This window comes from Suricata suricatta, chromosome 11 (assembly GCF_006229205.1).
Source record: "Suricata suricatta isolate VVHF042 chromosome 11, meerkat_22Aug2017_6uvM2_HiC, whole genome shotgun sequence".
NCBI classification, from domain to species: domain Eukaryota; kingdom Metazoa; phylum Chordata; class Mammalia; order Carnivora; family Herpestidae; genus Suricata; species Suricata suricatta.
The window spans coordinates 2,382,352-2,390,595 of record NC_043710.1 but is presented as its reverse complement, the minus strand read 5'-3'; the positions used below and the strand labels follow the sequence as shown (position 1 = coordinate 2,390,595).

Below are 8,244 nucleotides of genomic sequence, written 5' to 3'. Positions count from 1 at the left end.
CTGGGACAGGCAGGAGCGGGGCTGGGGCTGGGGAGAGGTCCTGGAGGCTGGGGAGGGGCTGGGGGAGGGGTCGGGGAGGGAACAGGGTCCCTGTTTCATGGTAACAGTTTCTGTTCGGGAAGATGGAAAGTTCTGGAAAGGGAGGGTGCGGACAGCTGCACACCAGTGTGAATTCACTTAACGCCCCTGAGCTGCGCGCTTACGCGTGTCCAAGGCATGTTTACGTGACGTGTAATCTACCACAATACAAAAGCTCAACAGAAAAAGCAGACGATGGGCAGGGCGGGCGTGTGGGCCAAGCCCTGACTCAGAACCACACGCTAGGTGCCCAATTATGGAGCATCGCTGCGGGAGCAAGGATTCCTCCGCGCCTGCCGAGTCCGTGTGCCGTGTCCCAACACCACCCAGGACGATCGCCTGGGGCACCAGAAACCCTCTCTGCCATCCGTCTAACCACGAGGGGTGCCCGATGCACCCACAGCGGGAAGGACGCTTTGAAGCCGTAACAACGACACTGGAGGCGAACCCAGTCCTTGAATTCATAGTTTAACGCCTTCGAACCCCATCGGAAAGTAAATTAATTGCCACTCTGAAGTGGAACCCTTCTGCCACTAATTATGTGACATCCTGGCTACGAACTAAATTGCCAATCGAGGGTAATTTGTCTTTCTTTTCTGAGAGGCAGCAGGAGGCTGCAAAAAGTCAAACGCGGAATGCACGCAGGTGTACTGCGTGACAAACGTCTCCACGAGATGCCGGGGCGTGGGGGGCATGAGGGGCCACGCGCGATGAACGGAGGCCCTCAGGACACCAGGAGGCCACTGAGGAGCAGGGTCCCTTTGTGTCTCCAATGGGGCCGACGGGGGCATGTGAGGACGCAGGACGGGCAGAGGAGGAAAAGGCGCCCGGATACACCTGGGCCTGACCGAGAATTCCTCCTCGGCCTGGCCCCCAGCCTGGGCCCCCGGCACCGCCTGGCCCGCAGGACAGCTGAGCCCCAGTGACGGAAAGCACCCCCATCCATACCCCAAGGGCCTCCACCCTTCCTCCAGCCCAGGGGCTCCGGGAGGCTCTTTTTGGGCTCGTCTCCCCGGGAAGAGCCACCTCGTATCCTCCAAGCGGCCGGCTGTTACCGTAGATCCACTCCTAGCCTTCATGTGGGGCCCAGACCCGCTCCTCCTTTCTCCCTTCCCCTTGTTTGGCAATGCCCACCATCTCCAGGGGTGGCAGCTCTGAGATCGAGTGGTCCCCACAACTGGGAGCCAACAGAAGTTCCCTAAGAACGGACTCGGGGCCCAGCCCCGACTGAGGATCTCCAGAGAAACTGCCACAGCCCGATCACCCCCAGGATGGTGACAGGCCAGAGCTCCAACCAGCTGGCCATGGGTGCTCCTGTCATGAAGCAGCCCAGGAGTAAGAGGGATTTGGTACAACCCGAAGCTCAGGGACATTCGGCACTGTCATGACCAACGCGCCCGGCCGGCCTGGGGCAGACGCCCCCGAAGGTGACAACAAGGAATGAGCAGTGCTGTGTCAGTCAGGGTTCAAAGCCAGGTGGCTCCTGACAGGGAACAGCATCCGGCATCAGGAAAGGAGGGTTCCGGCCCCACCCACTCGGCCGGGGCAGCCGGGGCTGGGGCTGGGGCTGTCCCCCGGGGGAGGGGGGACACCCCCCTGCCAGGACAATCCCATCTTCACCGGGGGAGGGACGGACGCAGCTCGGAGCAGGTGGAGGGAGGGGCCTGGACAGGGGACGGGGAGGGTCCAACAGATTTCGGGCAGGACCAGGAGGAAGGGGGCTGGAGGTGTCCCCCAAAGCCGATGGCGAGCAGGACCAGGGGGGACCGCGGCCCCTACACACCAGCCTCGCCTGTGTTATTTATCACCCCAGGACACACGTTCTCACCGGGTCCTGGAGGGCGAAACAGATCTTGATGGTTTTAAGTACAAAGTGCAGGTACAGAAGACACACGAAGCGATACACAGCATTCCACAGTATGAACATTTCATTGGGGTGGACCATCAGGGAAAAAATATCAAAAACATCTTCTTGGACAGATAACTAAAAATGGTAAGTTTGAGGGGCTCCTGGGGGGCTCAGTCGGGTAAGCGACCAACTCTGGATTTCAGCTCAGGTCGTGACCTAGAGGTCTGTGGGACTGAGCCCCGCATCGGGCTCCTGGCTCACCACGTGAGGCCTGCTTGGCACTCTCTCCCCCTCTCTCTGCCCCTCCCCTGCCCGTGCGCTCTGTCTCTCTCTCAAATAAATAAGTAAACATTAAAAAATATATGTATAAGTTTGAGAAACATTGTTCCAAGGGGTTGGACCTCCCTAGCTTCCGTGATGGCCCCCGCAGCGGGGCCGTGTGAGAGGACCCAGTGTGTGCTCAGCCTGAGCTGAACTAAGCCACTCAGTACCCTGCGGCTGCGAGCGGGGTGTGCTGGGGGCCCGCATCCGCCCCCGAGGATGGCAGCACCCTCTCTTTGTGAGGCCGGTCAAGGGCAGCGCTCGGCAAACACCCATTCTCCAACCGCATGTTACACATGAAGCAATGGCGACAGCACACAGTAGGTGCTCACACGGGCACTGGGCTCTAGACAAGGAGTTTGGCGCAATTCTGGACTCTGCAGACCCAAGGTCATGGGCCCCCCCCATCACTCCCTGCCCCCCGGGCACAAACGGGTATCCCGTGGCCATGCACAAGTGGGAGAGGGAAACGCCGAGCACCTCCGCGTCCACCACCGGCGCTCAGCCACAGCGGCGGACTCCAGCGTGGGCCCGGCAGCCGGGATGTCGCAGAGCAGAGAGGAAAAGGCAGAGCCGGACCCTCAAGCCGGGGTCTCGTTAAGTCCCCTCCAGGTCACGTCGGCTGGGGACCAGGAAACAGCTTTGTCTCCTCAGAGTCGAGGCCAATCCAGTCGTCCTCCCCCCAGCCTAACCCAAAACTAGGGGCCTGACCACAGGAACGGAGCGTCTTGCGGCCGCGGTGCCGGAGGCGTGAGCCGACCGCATCAGGGCAGTGGCGCCCGGCTCGCAGGTGAAGAAGACGGGAGCAAACGCTCTAACTCACCAGAGGTGCCGGCAGCTTGGGTCCCACAGGAAAGCTTCGCAGAACAGGAACTGCCTGCGCCCCGCTGGGCCGAGGCGCGGAGACCGGAGGGACGCTCAGAGCTGGGACACAAGAACAGGACACGGTCAGGCAGATGCCGGCAAGAGGCGGAATGCTGAATCTCTGCGCTCAAAGCCCGGGGGCTACACTTCTGCTTCGGGAAAGATGGAGCGGGTGTGCGTTTCCCGATCTCTCCCACACAGTGCAAGTGACACACCAGGAAGTGGTGCAGAAGACACACACAAGACTCCGAAAGGGGGCGAGAAGGGGGAAGACGGGCGAGGGGCGAGGGGCCCGAGGAGTGGCGCGTGGTCCGTTCTCTAGGTTGGGTTTTGCCTCATTCCGCCCAGGCGTGCAGCTGAAGAAGTCGGAAACCCAGACGCACAGAAGCCGCGGGCAAAAAGCCCCCACGAACGACTGTTCTCTGCAGCCAAGGGACCGGGCGAGTGGCAGCCTAACGTGTTACACAGTGACCCCTCCACCGCAGCCAGATGCCACAGAGACCATGGCACCACCCAGACCCACCGCACAGGCTGAGCAGGGAGCCGAGTCTTGCAGCCCGTGCAGATGTAACAGGCACCCCAACCCCCGGTGGTAACAAATCCTCCCCTCATTCCATGGCATTCTCGCGGGCCACACGGGGAGCCTGGGTTTCCACACCCACTCGGGGTAACAAGGCGCCCCTCCCTCACCCCACCGGGCTGGTGTCCAGAAAGAGCTAATGCAGAGTGAGGACTTTCTCCATCACCACCGGAAATGAGGTCACCCCACCACGGTACTGGGGGGGACCACACAGGAAGCAGGAGCCCCCAACCCCACCAGCAATGACAAGGAGCTTCCCCACTGGAGGATCCACAGAGGCCGACTGTTGACAAGACTCCCCCTGGCAGCCAGGGGACAGCAGCCCCTGCCCCCTTACGAGAGTGGCATCAAAGAAGGCCCGCTGAAACAGGTTTATGAAGACTCAGGATCTCGGCAGATAATATGAAAACGTACACATTTCCGCTGAAAATCACTTGTCACCCCAAGAACCAGGAAGATCTCAAATGGGAAAAGGACAATCCATGGCAGCTGACATTGGGGGAACAGAAATGTTAGAATTATCTGACAAAGAGTTTAAAGCAGTCATGATAAGAATAAACAATTACGAACATGCTGGAAACAGGTAAAAAAAAAACCAAAACCCTGGAAGTTTCATTTAAAAAAACAAAATCTCAACAAAGAAAAAGAGATAAAGAAAAACCCAGTAGAAAGGTTAGACTGAAAAATGTGGTCACTGAAATACGCAGCTCAGTGGGTGGAGCAGACAGCAGAGTGGAGGGGACAGAACAGACCGACAGAAATTACCTAAACTGCACAGCAGAGAAAAAACAGACTAAGAATTAAAAATAATCAGAGCCTCATGGGCCACTGTGCCTCTCACCTCGTCAGAGACCCAGAAGGAGAAGGGGGAGGTCCAGAGAACTACTCAAAAATGTAACTACAAATCCCAAATAGGATAAACCCAAGCAAAGTCACACCAAGAGGCATCATAATTAAACTCCTGAAAACTAATAACAAAGAAAAATCTTGAAAGCAACAGAGAAAACTGATACCTTATTTACAGTAGCGAAACAACTAGAGAAATAATGTATTTCTCATCAGAAATCATGGATGCCACACACAAAATTTGTGGAGTAATGAGTGAAAACAACTATGAATCTAGAATTCTATAGCCAGCAAAAATATCCTGTAAAAATAAAGAGAAAATCAATACATTACTGGATGAAAGGAAACCAAGAGAATTTTCCATCGGTAGACCTTTCCTAAAAGAAAGGCTAAAGAAACGTCTTTAAACAGAAAGACAACAATAAAAGAAGGAATAATGAAACACTGGGAAGGAAAAAAGAACACAGTAAGCAAAAATATGGGTAAATAAAATCGGCTCACCTTCTCCCCTCGTTTTCTAAATTATGTTTAACAATTGAAGCAAAAATTATAATGCAACCTGATTTGGTTCTAAATGTATCTAGAGAAAATATTTAAGACATTTATACTATTATAAGGGGGGGAGGATAAAGAGACATAAAAGGAAGTAAGATTTGTATATTTCATTCCAACTGGTATCACAGTAGATGGTGGCAAAGTTATACATACAAAATATAATGTCTAGAGTAATCACATAGAAAGGTATGCAAAGCTCACAAACAATTACAGACAAATCCAAGTGGAAGTCTAAAAATATTCAAATAGCCCACAAGAAGGCAGAAATATAACAGATATGAAAAACAGAACATAAAACAAACAACAAAATGGTAGATGTAAACCTTAACATAGCAATAACTGCATTAAAGGTAAATGGTCAAGGGGCGCCTGGGTGGCTCAGTCGGTTAAGCCTCCGGCTTCGGCTCAGGTCAGATCTCACACTCGTGGGTTCAAGCCCTGCGTCGGGCTCTGTGCTGACAGCTCGCTCAGAGCCTGGAGCCTGCTTCCAGTTCTGTGTCTCCCTCTCTCTCTGCCCCTCCCCCTCTCATGCTCTGTCTCTCTCTGTATCAAAAATAAATAAAACATTAAAAAAAAATTTGAAGGTAAATGGTCAAAATATACCAGTTAAATGGCAGAGAGCTGGCCAAAAGGACTAAAGAGATTTTTATTTTATTTTATTCTATATCTATTCTACTTTTTACTTTATTTTACCTTAAAATATTTTAAAAGACCCAATTATATGAGGTCTACAAAAATTCACTTCAAATAGTGACAGAATCAGAATGAAAAAAGATATACCAACATTAACCATAGGAAGGTAGACATAGCTATATTAACATTAGATGAAGTAGACTTTAGAACAAAGAAAACGACCAGAGAGGAACACTGTAATTAACAGAAGGTCAATCCACCAAAGAGAATAGCGACCTCAAATGTATATGCACCAAACAGCAAAGGAGAAAAATATGTAAAGCAAAAACATAGAACTGAAAAGAGAAAGAGGCAATTTCAGTTGAAGATTTCAATTCCCCCATCTCAGCAACTGACAGAATTTCACAAGACAGAAAAGTCAGCAAGGATGTAGAAGAGCTCAACCTACAGATTCTAAAAGATATTCATGGAACCTGCCATTCAATAACAACAGAATATATACTCTTTCAAGTGCTCATGGAATATATACCAAGACAGACCATATCTAGGGCCACAAAACAACTGCAACAAGTTGAAAAGTGAAATCATACATAGGGCGTTCTCTGACCCAATAGATTCAAATTAGAAATCCATACCTAAAAGGTGATAGAAATCTCCAAATACTTCTAAACTAAAACAGCAAACTTCTAAACAAGCCGTGCATCAAAGAAAGTTTCAAAGGAAATGTTTTTAATACATGGAACTGAATGAAAACAAGTAAAATAAAATAGAAGAGAATAGAATACCCCAAATTTTGGGAGACACAGCTAAAGCTATGCATTAGGAAAAAAGAATAAAATCAAATTCTACGTTCCCATCTCAAGAAGTGAGCAAAAGGAGAGGGAAATAAATCCAAAGCAAGCAAAAGGATGGAAATAATAATCTTAAGAGTAGGGGGGAAATAAAGCAGAAAACAGGAAAATAGAGAAAAATCACAAAACAATGAGCTAGTTCTTTGTAAAAGTCAATAAAATTGACAAAATTAGCAAGACTGACAAATTAAAAAACAGAGACACAAATTACATGTACCACAACTAAAATGGAAGATATCATTATGGACCCTGCAGCAGTCTGTATTATCAAAAAGATAATAAAGGACTATATAAACAGCTCTACACACATAAATTTGACAATGCAGACAAAATAAACCAATTCTTCAAGAAATACAACCTATCTCAACTCATCCAAAATGAAACAGATAATTTGAATAGCCCTTATAACTATTAAGAACTTCAGAGTCATAATTTTAAAGCTCCCAGTTTTAGAAGAAATAATAAACCTTTAAATGGTTTCACGGGAGAATTCTGTGAATGTTTAAAGAAAAATTAATACCAATTCTACACACTCTCTTGCAGAAAATAGAATAGGAAGGAATAATTCCCAATATATTTTATGGAACAAGTATTACCCTGATACTAAAACCATATAAAGAGAGTACGAGAAAGAAAATCATAAGGTACTATCCCTCATGAATAGCAATGTAAAAATCCCTAACAAAATTTTATCAAACAGAATTCAGCAACATATAAAAAGAATTATATCCCATGACCAATTAGAGGTTACTGTAGAACAAAAGGCTGGTTCAATTTTTTTATTATGTCTGTATTATAATACACTACATATTAACAGGCTAAAGAAGAAAAATCATAGAATCACGTCAATAAATGCAGAAAAACATTTGACAAAATTCAATGTTCATCTATGACAAAAACTCTCCCCAAAATAGGAGGGGTACTTCTTCAACTTAATAAAGCACAATCTACAGAAGTCCACCAACTGACATTATTCCAGACAGAGAAACACCAAATGCTTTCCCTCCATGCTCAGGAACAAGGCAAGGACGTCTGCTCTCATTACTCTTCCTGAACTTGGTGGTAGACTTTCTATAAAGTACAATAAGGCAAGAAAAGAAAATGAAAAGCAAACAGATTGAGAAGAAAGAATTAAAACTGTCCCCATTTCCAGATGACAGAATTGTAGAAAACCCCAAAGAATCTACAAAGAAAAACCTCCTGGAAATAATAAGTTAGTTGAATAAGATAGAAAGTCAACATATAAAAGTCAATTCCCATAAGCTAGCTGTAGACACCAAAATTTAAAATACGACTCTGTCTCTAATTGCTCAAAACTAATGAAATACTGAGGTGTAAATCTAACAATACATGTATAAGACTTGTGTGCTGAAATCTACACAACACTGGGGAAAGAAATTATAGATCTGCAGAAGTGGAGAGACATACCATGTTCATGGATTGGAAGACTCAACAAAGTCAACATGTTACTCTTCCCAAATCAACATACAGGTTGAATGCAATTCCAACCAAAAACTCAGCATTTTTTTTGTAGAAATAGATAGTATTATCCTAAAATACATGGGCCCACAAATGTACAGCCAATTAATTTTTGACAAAGCAGGAAAGAGTATCCGATGGAAAAAAGACTGCCTCTTTAGCAGGTGGTGCTGGGAGAACTGGACAGC

General features: G+C 47.9%; 1 protein-coding gene across 1 annotated transcript in view; it reads right to left on the bottom strand.

Annotated features, from left to right (window-relative positions):
• SHANK2 (SH3 and multiple ankyrin repeat domains 2) overlaps nt 1-8,244 on the bottom strand; it is a 463,461-nt gene that overhangs the window by 435,450 nt on the left and 19,767 nt on the right. Inside the window, exon 2 of the mRNA XM_029957270.1 lies at nt 3,072-3,172. The gene's annotated coding sequence lies outside the window, so the exon portion shown is untranslated. The remainder of the gene's footprint in view (nt 1-3,071; nt 3,173-8,244) is intronic.